This window comes from Neomonachus schauinslandi, chromosome X (genome assembly GCF_002201575.2).
Source record: "Neomonachus schauinslandi chromosome X, ASM220157v2, whole genome shotgun sequence".
NCBI classification, from domain to species: Eukaryota; Metazoa; Chordata; class Mammalia; order Carnivora; family Phocidae; genus Neomonachus; species Neomonachus schauinslandi.
The window spans coordinates 81,326,044-81,344,243 of NC_058419.1; the positions used below are offsets into that span (position 1 = coordinate 81,326,044).

At 37.0% G+C, this 18,200-nt stretch overlaps 1 protein-coding gene across 1 annotated transcript in view; it reads left to right on the top strand.

Annotated features, from left to right (window-relative positions):
• Positions 1 to 866: 866 nt before the first annotated feature.
• The window catches only part of HUWE1 (HECT, UBA and WWE domain containing E3 ubiquitin protein ligase 1), a 157,473-nt gene continuing 140,139 nt past the window's right edge, over positions 867 to 18,200 (top strand). The window contains exon 1 of the mRNA XM_044911725.1: positions 867 to 939. The gene's annotated coding sequence lies outside the window, so the exon portion shown is untranslated. The remainder of the gene's footprint in view (positions 940 to 18,200) is intronic.

Here is an 18,200-nt window from a genome sequence, read left to right on the forward strand (position 1 = left end):
GGTGAAAAGTTTACCTAGGATTAAAGATTTACCATGGGTAACCATCTGGTAATTAACCATGTGGACACCAGTTTTGAGCTTTAGGGTTTGCTTTGTTCAACTTAAAGTGCTTTGGAGGTAATAGAATATTCCCTTTTTCATTGGAGGACAGGAGATCACTGTTTTGAGATACTGCCTTGGAGTTCTTTACGGTGGGTCAAGCAGTGAATCAGAAATTAAATCTTAATTTGATTCTTGTCATTCAGAACTAGAATAAACCTGGGAATGATAATCTAGGTGTGACCTAAAAGGTTTAATTTATTCTAGTAGATCTCTAAGAAGAGAGGAAGGAGTGGCAATAGCAGTCAAAAGCATTGTCTAAGGTTCAGTGACAAAGTTCAACCTGAGTTTCCCAGGTGTTTATCAGTTGTCTCCCACTATGGCCAAAAAGCATGTGTGAAGGTGAAAAGTAGTTTTTAATGTTTTTTTCCCACAAAAAAATAATAAATTTAACATTGCCTTAGTATCAATTTATAGTGAGAATATAAAATTGTAATTACTTTCCCGTATCATTTCATTTGGGTTGAGGACTGAGTTGAGTTTTCAGGGGTGTTGTCTAAATGTCAGAATAGAATAATTGGTTTGGCTGTTGGTTCTGAATTCTTGTTACTGCTTAAAGCAGGTCCTTAAAAATGCAAATTGATATGTGAGGGCTGTTGCTTAAGAAATAATAACTGTGATCATGTTTGAACATTGATATAATGGTAAACTCCCCCACACCCTAATAAATACGTTTCTTTTTCTCCCCACCTTTTTTTTGTAGGTCCTCCAATAGTCTGACCTGAGTGGGTTAGTACTCCAGAGGAACTAGCAGACCAACTTGGTCAGGAAGGTTCAGGAAGCTGTTGGAGAAGTGTTGGGATTTCCCACCAGGATGAGTATGATTGGCTGTGATTTTAGGTTAGTTTTTGTAGATCTTTGGGTAGTATTTGTATTTTACTTCCTGGAATGGGGGGGGGATATGTATTTCCATTCTGTAATTGAGCTACTTTGGTTTCTTTCATTGTTTGGATCTGATGCGGCATTGGCTGCTTCTCGTGTTATTGTTTAAATAAATTCCATCTGTACATGATTTTTAAATCACCCTAAAGCACCATTCAAAAAATAAAATTGCAAGATATTATGTCTAATCAATTCTTTTTCGGAGTTATGAAAAATATCAAACACACACAAATCAGATAGTATAATGATTCCCCTGTGTATCCATCACCAGTTTGTGGGTGTTTTTTTTAAAGATTTTTATTTATTTGACAGAGAAAGAGAGAGCACAAGTAGGCAGAGTGGCAGGCAGAGGGAGAGGGAGAGGCAGTCTCTCTGCTGAGCAGGGAGCCGGGGGGGGGGGCACGATCCCAGGACCCCAGGATCATGACCTGAGCCGAAGGCAGCCGCTTAACCAACTGAGCCACCCAGGTGCCCCTCCATCACCAGTTTTAACAGTTACCAGCTTGTAGCCATTCTGCTTCATCTGTACTTCTACCAACTGCCCCCACCAATTATTTTGAAATAAACCCCTGCTGTCATATTTTACTTGCAAAATATTTATATGTCTGAAAGAGAAGGGCTCTTTAAACATAACCTTAAAACCATTATCACAACTCAAAAAATTCACAATGATTTTTGAAGATAGCAAATATGAAGCTCATGTTCATATTTTAGTTTGAATTAGGGTCCAAAGAAAATCCATTTATCACAAAGGTAGATTGATGTGTATTTCTTAAGTCTATTTTAATCTGCAGGCTCCCTCCCTTTTTTATTCTTCTGATTTATTTGTTGAAGAAATTGTTCTGCAACTTCCATCACATTTGGTGATGGTATCCCAGAAGTGGTATCTAACCCGTTCTTAGTTACGTTAAAGACCCTGGAGGACCCCCATTATAATAGAACAAAGGCAATAATCTCCTGTATCCCAGTTGGGAGTTGATACTGCTGGCCTAGGCACTATCCCAAAATAACTAGTCATGGATTCCCTTTTTTGTGGCAGAGTCTGATTTAATTGATACCTGACCTCGGTTCCATGTCTTGGCCCTGCTTACTGCTCCACATGAAAAGTAGGCCTCCTTATGGAAGAAGCTAATGTTTCCTAGATAATGACCTAAGTATGCCTTTGGGATTTTTCATGGTTTCAATTTCCTTAGGTGGTTTAGTTATTTTTATACTATCTTACAATGTTGCTTTTTATTCTTTTGATGTTGGTATCTCAGCTGCTCTGACCCATAACTTCTAAGCTATTAAGACTTAGTGATGAGTTCTTTGGCTATAATACAATTTTTGAAATGGCAGTACTAAACAATTTTTGAGAGCTTCTACTTACATCCTGATTTTCAGCTATTAATATGCAGCCATAGTTTTTCTGTTGTTATTTTTCATTTTTTTTTTTTAAGATTTTTTTATTTATTTGATAGAGGCACAGCGAGAGAGGGAACACAAGCAGGGGGAGTGGGAGAGGGAGAAGCAGGCTTCCCACTGAGCAGGGAGCCCGATGCGGGGCTCGATCCCAGGACCCTGGAATCATGACCTGAGCCAAAGGCAGGCACTTAACGACTGAGCCATCCAGGCGCCCCTCATTTTATTTCTTTTGGAAATGGTGATCCACGACATAAAGTCCTTTAAACTGTTCATTTCTTTCCTTGTGCAGAATTGTTTATCTTGGGATCTACTGTATGTCCCTTCCATAGTCAAAACCTGGGAATGGAAGTTGGACATACAGGCTCCAGCCAGCCTTTGACTTAAGCACAAATGTGGGCAGAGCAAGGCCACTTGTGCCTACCTTTAAAATGAGAGTGATTCCAAGTTGAGAGAGGGTAGAGGTCATCATGAATGAAAGTTTTTGAGGTATTTAGATGAAACATGATTTTGAATCACCAGTGCTGTGGATCATGAATTCAGGCTTTTCAGTTCTTTATTCATTAATGGAGAAATCAGATTGCTAGTTGAAAAGTGACTATTTAAAAGAAGTGATTTCTTGGGAATTCCAGTGAAGTCCATTCATTCAACAAAAAATTTTTGAGCATTGAATACCATGGTTAGATATTTACTCCTGTCTTCAGTTTTCTGTAGTTATTGGGAAGTTTGAACAAGGTCACTTACACCTTCTAATCCAGAGTTTTGAATCTGGGGTAACTAGATTTTTGGAACAGAGCTTTATGCAGTAGGCATTTCAATATTTGAATTGTTTCCAGAGTTCTTAACAGCTACAAGTTTATAATGGAAATGCTGTTGGTTTTTTTCTCTTTTGTTGTGTTTTCAACCATGGGTTCAAAGTATTATTGAAATGCCAAACTTGGTTGCTTTGAAAATGTGTGCCCTTCACATTCCAGGTTACATTTCCTGCTGTTAACATTAAATTGTTAAAATCTGATGTGTAGCTGTAACCATATCAGGCTGCTTTGCAATGATCTCACTATCTATAAGGTTGATAGTCCCAAGTACTTGGGCTCTGGGTGTTTTGCTGTATTGTTCTCTGACTTGTTTCCTCAATGACTGGTTACCAGATGTTTATATGTTAATGTCAGGGATAATTCAGCTCAGAAGATTCTTTGGAAGCCCTCTCATTTGATGTGTCATAGGGGTTGAGTTGCTAAAACTTGATGTACTTGTTAACCAGCTTGGTCTTCTGGTTATAGAAATGCTTTCAGATAGTGTGAAAGAGTGGCTCTCTATGAGTAAAACAACTGTAGGTTTTGTTTGGGCTGTTAATACTGAGTGTTTTCACATTTTAGTGCCCTTAAAAAATTTTAATCATTTGGCTTAAAAATTACAGTGGTGACATGGATTGATCCCAGAATGTGATTTTATAAAAAGTTGGAATTTGTTTTAGCTTCTTAATGAATATTAAATGGAGATCAGTATTGTAGATGATTCAGTCTGGATTGCTGATTGGACTAGAGGAATGTGAAAGTTCTTTTTCAACCCCTAGATTCTGATAGTATAGTGACTAAAAGGGACTAGGAGTAGGGAGATTCAAATTATTCTGGAATGACCTTTTAGTATAATCATTTAGATTTTAAAGATTGGTAAATGTGAACATAACTGCCATGAATTTATGTACCATCTTTAGCATAACCCAGATTTTAAGTCCTTATAATTAGATACCTGAGATAATTGCTCTGGAAATACTGGAATATATTGTATTTGCTTATGTTTTGGAATGCTTTTGGAAGATTGCTTTTTTAATGATAACGTTATTTGCTGTAATTATTTTATTATTTGCCTGTGTTTATAGGGAGACGTATTTCTCCTGGTCTTGCATTTTTTTTCTTCCACTAATTCTTCATTATTGCATTCTGCCAATTGAGTTCTTATAGGTTCTTAATCTTATAGTGATTAAGAACATGGATTCTGGAGCCAGACTCCCTAGGTTCAAGTTCTGACTCCCCCCCCCACTTTTTTTTTTTTTTTTTTTTACCATTTGTCATCTTGTGCAAATTATTTAACCTCTGTGCCACAGTTCTTAATCTGTAAAATGCTAATAGTGTTACCTACGTCATAGGGTTTTAGAGACGTTTAGCTGAGTTAATGCATATAAAGTGCTTAGAACAGTAGCTCTGAAACTTTAAGGAACGTCAGAATCACCTAGAGGGCTTGCTAAAACAATCCTGGGCTCCAGCCCCAGAGCTTCCTATCCTATAGGTCTGGGAGGGGCCTGAGAATTTGCATTTCCAGCAAGTTCCCAGGAGATGCTGATGTTGATGGTCAGGGAATCAGTTAGAATAGAACAATGCTTGGCAGAGTGTTAACTGTTTTTTTGTTGTTTTTTTTTTTCTGGACTGTTTTTTCAGTCCCTGAGTAAAACACTTTCCAGTGCTGTTTAGTACTGCTTTGAGCTAAAACTTAAAATCAGTAACAACTTAAAAGCAGTTTTGAAATCCTTTGTTGCAGTGGTTCTCAAAATGTGGTCCCCAGATCAACAGCAGCAGCATCTGGGAACTTGTCAGAAATGCAAAATCTTGGACTCCACCCCAGGCTTTATTTTAAAAGTGTGTCTTGGCTTAACTGGGGTGTCTTAGACTTTTTAAAACAGTTTTATTGAGATGTAATTCCCATACCATACAAGTCACCCATTTAAAGCATACAGTGGTTTTTAGTGTGTTCACAGTTGTACAACCATTACCACATCAATTTTAAAACATTTTCATCACCCCTAAAGGAAACCCAGTACCCATTAGTAGTGACTCCCCTTCTCTCTCCCAACCACCCCAGCCTTTGGCAACCATTAATTACTTGATATTTCCATGATTTGCCTAGTCTGGGCATTTCATACAAATAGAATCCTATCATACGTAAGCAGCTTTAATGTGATTAAAATGTTTTCCTTTTGTACAGATAGAATACAGATAGGGAAAACCACACTAAAACAAATTTACAGTTTAATAAATTATTTTAAGGCAACTTTTAAGGTATTTTAAGGTAACTTTTGTTACCATAACCCAACTCAAGAAATAGAACTTTGCCTGTTACACCATAAGTCCTTCCATGTGTGCATCCCAGTCACAGCATCTTCCCTCTCCAGAAAGTATCTGCTCTTCTGACTTTATAGTAATCACTTGTATTGTTCTGGTTTTATCATCCAAGTGTGCATCCCTGGACAGTATAATTTGCTTTATCTACTTTTTAAAACTTGGCGTATTTTAAATACCTGTAACTTCCCTTTCTTGCTTTTCCTTACACTGTATTTGTTGAATAACTCAGGCCATTTGACCTGTGGAGTTTCCCACAGACTGAATTGGCTTATTGCATACTCAGTACAGTTACTACAAGTTCCTCTGTCCTTTATATTTCCTGTAAATTCACAGTGGATCCAGAGGCTTTTATAAATTCAGGTTCATGTCCTTTGGCAAGAATTGGCGGTGGTGTGTTTATTCACAACATTCGTTAAGTTGTAATGATGTCTTGTATTTTTTTTAATATTAACAGCCATTTCTGCCTAAGCTTAGATTGATTAGTTTATTGGGAATGTCAAAATGGTGATGTTCTAACTGTGTCATTTTGTTTTTGTATATTAGGTGGAATTTTATAAGGTTACTCAGTGATACAGTTTGTATGAGAAGGGTAGGACAAGTGCTGAATTTTTAATTTTTTTTCTGTCCACTTAATAGTTCTGTCATATTGGGCAAGTTAACCTATCCGTTGCCTCATCTGGGGAAAATACTTTATTTGTGGGGTTATTGGGGTTATATGGGGGAAATGTAGGTTGTTAGTACACTCTGTGTGGTCAGCCGATGGTCATTTCTTTAACATACGATTTCACTTAACCCCTCCAACAGCTCAGAGATGGGCAGTCACGGTGGTGAAGTGATGGCCAGTTAGCAAAGCCTGTCTGGACCCTTCAGGTCTGTGTTGGGATCATCAGTGGTGGGGAGGAAAGGGGTTTGTACTTTGGTCATTTGGGGGCTGATTCTGTCTGGCCCTAGATAAGTGGGTGTTCCACCAGAGTAGTTTTTCACTTTGCCAAGCATTAGGAGTCACATTCATAACCTCTAAATGGTCTTATCCACTTCTGTGGTGACGTGTAATACATTGGTTGCCTTGATCTCCTTACCTCTACATAGCTCCCTACTGTTCAACTTTGTTCTGTTCAAGGTTCTGCTGTAACCTTAGTAACCTTAACCCATAATGAGTCTTCCTAATGGTCATCAGTATCACCACTGTTAACGTACTTGAGTAGCACCGTATATAGCAGATTAGAAAAGAGGTAAATATTATCCCTTTTAACATTTTGTATATTATCTGAAGTATAGCATATGGCACATAGTAAGTGCTCAATAAATTTAAAGCCATTGTTTTTTAAATTAATAATAATATCTTTTTTTCCTCACATCTTAACTTCTTTTTAGTTCAGTAACCATTTACTGAGTTTTTAAGTACAAGGAGCTAGGGACATAAAATGAATGAGAGTTGGTTTCTTCACTTGAGAAACTCACAGTCCATTTAAGGACTGAGATAATGTTTAAAGTTCCTTAGCCTTTTCCTTTATGTTGTCATTTTTCCCCTGCTTTGTCCATGTGTGATATAACCTGTCTATTGTTTTTCAAAGCTCTCCTTAGCTCTGTATCCCCAGCCTTTGAGATTGCTGATCTGTGAGAAAGCCTGCAGTTGTCTTCTATGAATGGAGGGTAATATCAAGAAAAACCTTTGGGCCAAGATTGGATTTCAAAAGTGGCACATGTGGTTGACACTACAGTATCAGTTTATGGTCTTAAGATGGACCTATAACTGATTTTTCAGTCTCTATCCGATTGCTTTACCTATCTTCCTTCCGTCCTCTCCCTCCCCCCATCATTCCCCAAGATGTTTACTACATATAGAGGCTCCTATACCCAATTAGTGATTTATAAAGTATGTAAAGAGACAGCTGTACTTCATATAAACTAGGAATTGTATGTGCCTCAGGTTTCATTCTCACCTAGGAAATGGTAATCAAAAAGCCTACTTCATAAGTTGCTGTGAGCATTAAAGTGAGATGATGTATTACTTAAAATGTTTATATAGTATACTACAAAGATAAGGCGATTGTAATTTATGTAAAATAAATACTTAATAGTTATGTTACTTGGGGCAAATTACTTCATCACTGAGCTAGTTTCCTCATCCTTTAAATGAGGGTGATGATATCTCATTCTCTGAACAAATATTTGAGGACATACTCAATAATGCCAGATACTGGAAATTCAAAGATAAGCAACTAGAGAGAGGGAGGGTAGCATGGTCTACTAGGGGAAGGAGACTTGTAAATCACAGTCAAAGGGATTGGTACGGGGTACCTGGGTGGCTCAATCGTTGGGTGGCTCAGTCGTTAAGCATCTGCCTTCAGCTCAGGTCATGATCCTGGGGTCCTGGGATCTAGCCCTACATTGGGCTCCCTGCTTAGCGGGAAGCCTGCTTCTCGCTCTCCCACTCCCCTTGCTTGTGTTCCCTCTCTCGCTGTGTGTCTCTCTGTCAAATAAATAAGATCTTTTAAAAAAAAAAGAGAGATTGGTACAATGAGGAGGGGTGAACAGAATGTGCTATAGCCATTTATAGGAGGTCGTCAAGGATGTAACCCAGAATTTTGTTGGGGTTAAACAAGATACATGAAAAAAAGTACATCATGAACTCAAAAAATGCTTTATAAAAATGAAATTAGTTAAATGTATATCCCAAATGAATCAATAGCCTCAACCAGTATTTCATTTCTTAATAAGACGTGTGCTTTAGATGTGTTTATTTCTTTAACTGGATTTTATGAGCTCCTCTAGAGTGTTATGTGCTCCTATAATAGGGTATCCTGAAAGTACTACTTGCATCTAAAAGGATTTTTTCACCCACTTTTATCATTTTCTAGTTTCTGTTACTGAATTAATTTAGGAAAAACTAGAAAATGTGTTCTTATTTTGGGAAAAGATTCCTACTCCCACAAAAATATTCAGTCATCATTAACATTTTGGTTGGTGTGTTCCCATCTTAATGATAAGAGTAACATTTTAAAAATAAAAGCAGTAGAAAATTAGGGACAGGCTTTCCCAGAATAGGAACTAAAACTGTCTGGTAACAAGAAAAGATACTCAAACTAAATACCAGAAATGCAAATTAAAATGAGATATTTTTTAACCATTAGATTGGCAAAAAAATAATTAGGTAATATCAAGTCATGGCAAAAATACAGGGATGAATATGGTCTTAGAATACTGCCCACAAGTGGTATAAATTAATACAGCTATTTATGTGGAGATACTTGGCAAGCTGCAAGATAGTTATGTACTATATGGTGCTATTTATATATTTTTAAAAAACTAGGGTAAACTGATTATTTGGAAGGAGTGGTCAAGGGAACTTTAGCTTTTTCTGTAATTGCATTTCTTTTTCTGAGAAACTTAAAATACACTGAAGAATACAGAGAATAATATGACAAAAACCCTTTCCCTACCCACCCCCCCCGAACTGATGATCTTTTTTTTTTTTTTTAAGATTTTATTTATTTATTTGAGAGAGAGTACAAGCGGGGGCGGGCAGCAGAGGGAGAGGGAGAAGCAGACTTCCCACTGAGCACGGAGCCCGATGCGGGGCTCCATCCCAGGACCCTGGGATCATGACCTGAACCAAAGGCAGCCGCTTAACTGACTGAGCCACCCAGGCACCCCTGAACTGATCATCTTTAACATTTATTTTTGCCTCAAATCTTTTAGTGGGGAGGTGTGATATGAGGGGATATACTTAAGTACTTTAACTCAGTATTCCCCTCCCCACTATGATCTTTACCATTAATTGCTTGAATTTTTATACTGTAAGAATGGTATAAATGACTCATGTAAGTAGAAATTGAAAAACTGTGATGTTCACACAGCAGTTTATTATTTGTGTAATATTATTTGCATACTTCTTTAAAGTTTGTAAAATCATTTAATAAGAATGCTTTGGGAGTGGGACATTAGTCATTTGTTCATTTTATTGTAGTTCTTGTTTGAAAATGCTTTCCTGACTTTAAGTAACGTTTCTCATGATTATAGCGATATACATAGCTTATTGTTGAAAAAATACACAATTAAGCACAGAAATCTCCTGCCATTCAGATAAATATTATTAGTATACTGGTACACAATATATTCTTCCAAGGCTTTTCTTTATGCCTGTGTAGCATACGCATACTTTTTTCCCCAAAACTTTACTTTTTAAAAATGTAATTCATAACCTTCCCTTCAACTTTTTATTGTGAAAATTTTTAAACATAAAAATGCTGAAAGAATAGCACATTGAGCATCAGTATATCACCAGCTATATCCAACAATAGTTAAAATTTGCCATATTTGATTTATATGTACATATGTGTGTTTAATTTTTCTGAAGCACATGAAGTAAGAGTGAAATTTCATCCTTAAAAAAAAAAAGTGACATTTCATCCTTTAATCCTTCAGCAGGCATGTCTTAATAAGGACCTACAATATCTACAATACCTTTTATCGCACCTGGGAAATTTGTTCTTTTCCTTAATATTGTCTGATAGCCAGTCCATATTCACATTTCCTCAGTTGTCCCCAAATGTCTTTTTAAAGCTGTTTCTCCAAACCAGTATAGAAATGGTATTTTTAAATTTGCTGTTCCCACTTAATATATTGATCTCTGTTCCTGTCATAATGTAATATGACAATATAATACTTCTGATGGCTGCATTATATTCTATTGTGTACATGATTTATCATTTATTAACCAATTCCCTATTTTCAAACCTTTAAGTTCTAGTTTTCCATGATCTTTAAACAATGCTTCCTAGCACACAGTAGGAATAAGTATTGAATAAAGGAAAGAAGCTTAAGAACATCTGAATGAGAAGTCTTTGTGACATTATGTTTACTTTCTTTAGAAATTTCTAGAACTGGAATGCAAAAATATAAAAGGCTTTTGGTACTTATTATCAAATTGCCCTTTAAAAAGACTATCCTGCATTATTCACTATGGTATGTTTAGTATATAATCCATGTTGACTTACAGTATGACAGCACCTCAGGGTAAGCCTTGATACATTAGTATTAGAAAAGAGCATAAACCTGGATAAATGCAGTTATCATTGATATAGATGGCTCTCTCCTTACATGTATACCTACTGCCATATGTTGTAGGGGCTGGCTTGACTCCTCCACCCTAGAGTGCCTTGTAGTCTTTTGACCTAATCTGGGGCTCCATTTCCCTGCTCCTCAAATTTCCTTAACTGTCTTGGCAAGGCCATCCTTAAGAGGAAGTATAGTCTGGAGGGATGTAGATATCACTTGAATGACAACCTTTTACATAGAGTATTTTAGATTTTTGCTTTTTAAAAGTAAAGGCAGACTACCTGCATAGTTAATTCAAATCTCTACCTCTAGCAAAGCAAATTACCAGTGGCTTTAAAATGGTAGTCTTCTCCATGTCCAACAGAAGAGCTGAATAAGAGCCTATATTTGATATTACCCATATCAAACTCCTTTTATTTTATTTTATAGGCCCAGATTAGGGGAAATGATTTGTCCAAGATAAGAAACATTGCTGGTTAGTGGTGGAGTTGGGCATTGAACCCAGGTTAACCTAGTCCAGTATTTTCACTATGCTGTATCTTTTCTTTTCTTTTTTTTTTTTTTAAGATTTTATTTATTTGAGAGAGAGAGAATGAGAGAGAGCACATGAGAGGGGGGAGGGTCAGAGGGAGAAGCAGACTCCCTGCCGAGCAGGGAGCCTGATGCGGGACTCGATCCAGGGACTCCAGGATCATGACCTGAGCCGAAGGCAGTCGCTTAACCAACTGAGCCACCCAGGCGCCCGCTGTATCTTTTCTTAAAACTGAACTTAATCTGTTTCTAAATGTGCCATCAGATGTCATCCATAGAAGTGCAGAATAAGTGGGCCCAACCTATAAGAAAGTTACCCCCAAAATGGGGAAATTTTAGGGGGAGGAAAAAGTCCAAAAACTCAGTTTCTTTGCCCTTTTGACTATGGCTGTTACTTTTCAACATGGGGTCAATTTTGAGCTCTTTCATGGGACATTTCAATTTGGCCATGTGTTTTCATGCATGTTTATGGATGCCATAAGCCTGTAGCTAGGACTGAATTTCCTGTTATAAAACTTTCAAATTAAAATGGTATTTTATAAGCCCATCTTTTTTCCCCCCAAGCCCATCTATTTATCCCTTTTCATTTGTTTTAAATTATAGAAGTGTTTGCTGTTAAAAACAAAGATTCAAGCAAAATAAACAGTTAAAAATTAGTGTCCCCCTCCCCAAATGATAGTCTTGTTTTATTCATACCACATTTCAAAAATCTGTTGATAATTTGTATATATTCTTTTATGCTTTTTAGCATTTACGTACTGTGCTTATTCATTTGTCATGTATATTTTTATATGTTAAAACATATAGCTCAGCTCCATTCTTTTTAATCGTGCATTGCATTTCAAAGCATGGATCTACTATAATTTAATCATTCCCTGTTGTTGATCCTTAGAAGTAGAATTCATTCTGGGTCAAAGGGTGGTACCATTTAAATTTTTGATAGGTACTGCCAAAATGACCTCCAGAAAGGCTATATTGAACTGCCATTCCCACCAGCAGTGTCTGTCAGTGCCCTTTTCTCTACCTATATCTGCCAAAACAAGATAATTGTTGATCTTTTTAATTTTAACCAGTCTGATGAATGAGAAATAGCATCTCCTTGCTTTGGTTAGAATTTTTGTAATTATTAGAGAGGATGAGCAAATGTTAGGATCTTCTGCAAATTGCAAGTTTGTGCGCTTTTACTTGGTTTTCAATCAGATTATTTGTCAGTATTACTGAGTTTTGGGAGTTGTTTGTATATTAGAAATACCAATCCTTTCTGTATCCTCTTAAAAATATTTTCTGTGTTTATGGTTTGGAATTTTTGTATGGTCATATCTGCCCATTTGTTTTTTCTTTCCTTTATGGTTTCTAGGTTGTGTATCTTTCTTGGACGATCTTTTCTTTGCCAAGATTGCAAGAATATTTATCTGCATTATCTTCTAAGAACACTTTTACAGTTTAGCTTTTTATGTTTAAGTAATGGTGTGAAGTAGGTGTGTGCTTTTTATTTTTGTCCAAATGGTTAACCAATAGTTCTGTTTTGGAAGAGACTATTTGATTTTTAAATACATGCTCAGCTTAAAATTTGGAAAAATGTAGTTTGTTAAAACAAAAAAAGTTGGCATTTGTGTCAAGTAGAAAACCAGCTTGGCTACTTTTTGGTTTTTAGTTTTCGAGAATAATTCAAATTGTTCATGTTTAATACTTAACATTTGTCTTCAACTGAAGGCAAAGTGTTATAGACAGTGCTTTAAGAGATTTTAGTTACTTTATTTTCATTTTACATGTTTGAAGCTCAGATTGTCCTAAGATCACAAAGTCACTTGGTGGCAGGGAACTAGAGTACCTTTGCATACTTTTCTTTCGTTTTCAGCAAACATCTTTCATGTTATAGATACAAATGTTTTAAAGCAGCAGATTGTTCACATTGTTTCATTTATTTAAAGAACATTGGAAATGAGTATGTGCCAGGCTGTGTGTGGTGCTGTTAAATTTACTCAAACAGAGCCAGTTTTGTCTATATGTTGGGACATATTTTTTTTCTAAAAGCGTTGTTTTAAAGTTTTCTTGTCAGTGAATTAATTTTAGCCTCGTAATAAACCTGTGCAGTTGGAGTTACTTCATGTTGAAAGAAGTTTGCTGTCATGTTGATAATTGCCCTAATTACTACTGTTCTTTTAAATCATATAGAAGAATCTTGGTCTCTCTGCATTCCAAATTCATTTGAACCAGCTCAAAATAGTTCACATACACTTAAAATCTCTGATTCTTAAGTTGTATGGCCCAGACAGTATTTAGTAGATTATTTAACCTTTGGAGAACTATAATTTAGTGAGAATGAGACTCAGAGCTTCCCAGCCTCATGATCAAAGTTGAGTTTAACTTTCTGGTTCTTGTCAGTACTTTAAGCTAACAGTCTAGAGATCAGTATATGCTTTATGTTCTTTCATATGCAGATAACGTAGAAAGTTTGAAAAGACCAGCTCTTGTTTGCTTTTGGGGGGGCTGTGTGTGTGTGTGTGTGTGTGTGTGTGTGTGTGTGTGTGTGTGTGTGTGTGTGTGTGTGTGTGTGTGTGTGTGTGTGTGTGTGTGAGACTGCCCTTAGATTAATCTGGAGCTAAAAGAAATAGAACAAATAATAATATGGCTTACTCATTGCCTTGAGATGGACTGTGTTATTTATTTTACAGAGGTTACTGACTCAGCGAGGCATAGTAACTTGTCTAAGATCATACAGCTAATAAATGGAATTTAAGCCCATTTCTGTCCAACTCCCAGGCCTTTCCACTATGCTTTTGTCCTCTACTTCATTTTGATTTTCTTCAAGTTGTATTCCTCAATCTCTACCTTTAAACTTAAATAATCCACAATATACGGTAGCAAGTAAATACATTACTAAGGACTCTCACCCTCTCCCCATACAGATATATCTTTTGTCAGAATATTTTAAGGTATTAAAACCTAGCTTTTATTTAGAAATATACTTAATCTAAGCTTTTGATAGAAGGTTTGGGCCTTTTCTACCTTTCTTCAGGATACATGACTAGAGGATTTTACCCAGGAATACAGAATTCCCTCTTATACAGAGGAGGTTTAATCTTGAGAGATGCTGCATATTTCTTTTTAAACCCAGGGATATGAGACAATTGGAGCTGAATAATGCACAAGGGTTGGGATTCTGTTTCTTTGGTTTCCTGTACTGTCTGTAGTGTATCTGACAGTAGCCTGTCATGTGGCTTTAGGGGAAATGCCATATGCCTGTGTTTCATAAGTGAAAGTGAAAACATCGTAGTCACTAAGTACTAAGTCTTGGAGATCTTTCTGTGGGGTGATGGTTCCTACTGTTGCAGGTCATGGATCGCTTTAAGAAGCCAGTGAAAGCTATCACCTGTCTCAGAAAAATTCCAACATATGCAGAAATTTTCCATACAACTTAAAAATTTTTATGGACATCCCTCAGTATAGGACAAGAAATCTATAAAGATTTCTTCACATTTCTTAAAAGAATGTCCAAATTGCTGTATATGTATTTTTCTAGACTAAAGCACTCTGCCCAAAAAATGAAACTGGGCTAATTGTTTCACTTTTGCTAAAACTGTACTCTGTTTTATGCAACTCGAATCTCTAAAAGTCCAAATTTTTTTTAAAAAGAGGATTATGGTTGGTGTTATATAAGGATTTATTTTATGTATTCTGTTGATCTCTTGTAATTGCGTTTCCAGCTTTGCTTAGGCCACTAGGAAGTTGTAATTTGATTGTGTGCTATAATTTGATTGTGTTTTGTATACTGACTTTGCATTGTTTTTATACTATCATTGCTTCTAGTTTTCCTTTTTCCTCTGATTTATGTTTCTGAATACTTGGCTATCTCATAGCACCCTTTGCAATGCCCTGCATATAGTGTGTTCATACCTATATGTTGAACAGAAAAATGCAAATTGGGTGAATTTTATAAATTGGTTTTCTCAGTTGAAAATTTCACCAAGAGTCTGTGACTTGGATTTTTAAGCTTCCTTAAACGTTTACTGGATAGTCATTCATTCATTCATTAATCTACTAAGTGACAGTTCCTATGCTGATGACAGGAATGCAAAGATAAATAGACACAGTCCCACTCATGCAGAATTCACCCTAGTGTTGAGATTGACGTGTAAATAGGTGAGTTGATTGAGAGTATATGCGGGACACAGTGGGGGGCACAAAGGAGGGAGTGATCGATTTTTCTCTGAGGGAGAGGGTATCTGAAAAGGCCTCATTGAGGTGACATTTAAGCTGAGCTCTAGGGGATATGCAGAGATCAGCCATTTTAGCAGAAGGCGCAATCTGAGTCAAGGTAGTCAAAGTCTTGAATGTTAGGGGAACTGTAAAAAGCCTCACGGGGTTAAAGTATGTGGGGAGCCAAGGGGAATATTACGTAATGCTGTGGCCCTGGTATGAGAGGTGAGCAGGTACCAGGTCCTAGAGGTCTTGGATTCTGGGTTAGGTAAGGAGTTTGCACTTGATGATGTAGGTAGATTTTGAGTTTGAGGGAGATTGTTCTGGTAGTAATGTGAAGGATGGAATGGAGGGATCTGGCAGGATAAAGTCTTAATTTAAAATATTTTAATTTCTGAGATTTTCAAACATACACAAAAGTTAGAGAATAGTATAATGACCCCAGTGTACCTGTTACCCAGCTTCAACAGTTATCAGCACATGGCTATTCTTGCTTTATACCCCATTCTATCCCCCGTTCTTTTTTTTTTTTTTTAAGGTTTTATTTATTTATTATTTATTTATTTATTTGACAGAGAGAGAGAGTGCACAAGCAGGGGAGGCGGCAGGGAGAGGGAGAAGCAGGCCCCCCGCCGAGCAAGGGGGCTCGATCCCAGGACCCTGGGATCATGACCTGAGCCGAAGGCAGCTACTTAACCGACTGAGCCACCCAGGCACTCCTATCCCCCATTCTTTTAAAGAAGATTCCTCAGTGAGTCACAAATAGGCAAAGGATAATTAATAATACCTAACAAAGTGGCTCTCAAGTCTGGCTGTGCAGCTATATCACCTATATAGTTTGAAAAAAAAAGTTCCCACCTCATATTTACTAAGTCAGATATTTGTATGGCCAGACATTTTTTGTTTTTGAAGTAAGTGTCAGGTGACTGCACAGCCAGGGTTGAGAACTCTGGATTTAATTTTTAAGTAAATTATTTTGAAGATAATTTTTAAGTAGGTTGATTTTTCTGGCAAATACGTTTTTCCTGAACTCATTAAATGTCGACTGTGGCCCTTCTGGGTGAAGTTCACCTATTAGAAAGTGGTAGGCTTTTCTGTGGTTAAGTTCTTGACATTAGTTTGAATAATTAGAGTATTAGTTTAAAGGCTGATGTCTTCATTTTCTGTTAGAGGTGGGCAAGACTGAAAAAGCATTTGCATCTTCGAAATTGGATGTGATGACATAGGGAATAACCATTGTTACAGTTGATCTTTTGCGCCAAATCCAGCCACAAGTAAGGAAGGGGACGGGAGACAGATCAGTCTTTGAGGGTAGATGAGGATTATTCCAGAGCACCAGTTAAAAATGTGTAGACAAGGAATCTCTTCCTCTCCTCCTTAATTTGCATAATTTTCACATAGACATTGCTGTTTGTTTTTGTTTGTTGTTCGGAATGCTAAGAAGGAGCTACTTGGCATGTTGCCCTTTCCTTTCTACTGGCAAAACTGATCTGCAGCTTTGGTGAGCCCTATTTTGTTGCCTGATTCTTCTGATGCCAGTTTCTCTCTCTTAAATAATTGGAAGTAATGACCTAAGGGGTAACTCCTGGATCTGCAGCTTCCCAGGGCTGTAGGTAGAGCATATATAGGGTATGCGTTCTCAGACATCATTCTTACCTCCAAAGTCAGTGTTGGAGGTTTCAGATTCCTCCTCCTTGGTATCCCTGCAAGAGATTTTCTTTGAATATACGACAGAGCAAGGAGAGCAAGGATATACACTTACCTGAGGTATAGTGTTTACAGATTTTGAAGGAGGCTCTATTAAGGTAATTCTGTAGATAATTTCCAGATTTGTCTTGGGTGAATAAAGGCTGTTTTTTGGTTGCTTTATTATTACATTTTACTGTCAGTCCAATAAAATCTAGGTCACCAATCCTCAGGGTCATGTTTTAACTATGGCTCAAGGATAAGGATATTGGTGTCTGTAGGAGGAGGGTGGCAGGGTGGACTGTGTGTGCATATAGACATTTTGTGTACTGTTGTAGAATCATGGAGCAAATTTGGTTTCGTCCAGGTTTACCACTTACTGGGTATGTGGCTACTCTTGGACTTAGTAAACTGGAAACAGTCTTCATCTTCAAGTTGTTAAAGGATTAGAGATAATGCATAATTAGGTGGTAAGTAAATATTAGCTGTTATAATGACAAATGGGTTCTCTGAATATTTGTTGGGTTGATATTAATGTAAATAATCAGAAGCAAGGCTGGATGGAAATGTGTTCCCTTTAAGAAATCCGTTAATGTGATTTCTGTGCCTCTGTAATCAAATAGTGTATGTAGCAGGCTGGGTTTTAAGATTGTTTGCTGCTTCCTGAGATAATGGATGGTCTGGGCAGTTCTCACCTGAATTTTCTTTCAGAGACTTCATAGAGGCAAAGGCTTTTGCTTTGTGGCAGGTTGGAGTTTAGTGTTCTCTAAAAGCCTTTTTATTTAAAAGCGGCCTAATTGCTTTTCCGTGATTTCAGTGGGAATTTTAGGCTGACTTGGATTCATCCACACTCCAAGATGTGTTTGCAGCATTTCTTAACCTACCAATAATAAATCAGTAAATACTGAGTGTGTGCTGTGTGCTAAATTTCAGGATTAAACAGCAGAAGGTATAGAAAAGAAGCTCCAAGAGCAGGCAGCAGCCACTCCAAGGCATTTGTTTAGATGATATCGTTCTTAATTTGATGCGTACTGTTTGGATTAGGGGCCACTCTTTTCTACCTTAAGAAAAATTCTACAAAAGGAAAATTCTCATAAATGGATGTATGATTATAAAAAGTTTGGAAGAACCTGAAAAGCATGAAGCATAAATAAGAACTGTGTTATCCTGCCACCTAGAGGCAACCACTGATAATGTATATTTTTTCCCTTCCCAGGTTTGTGG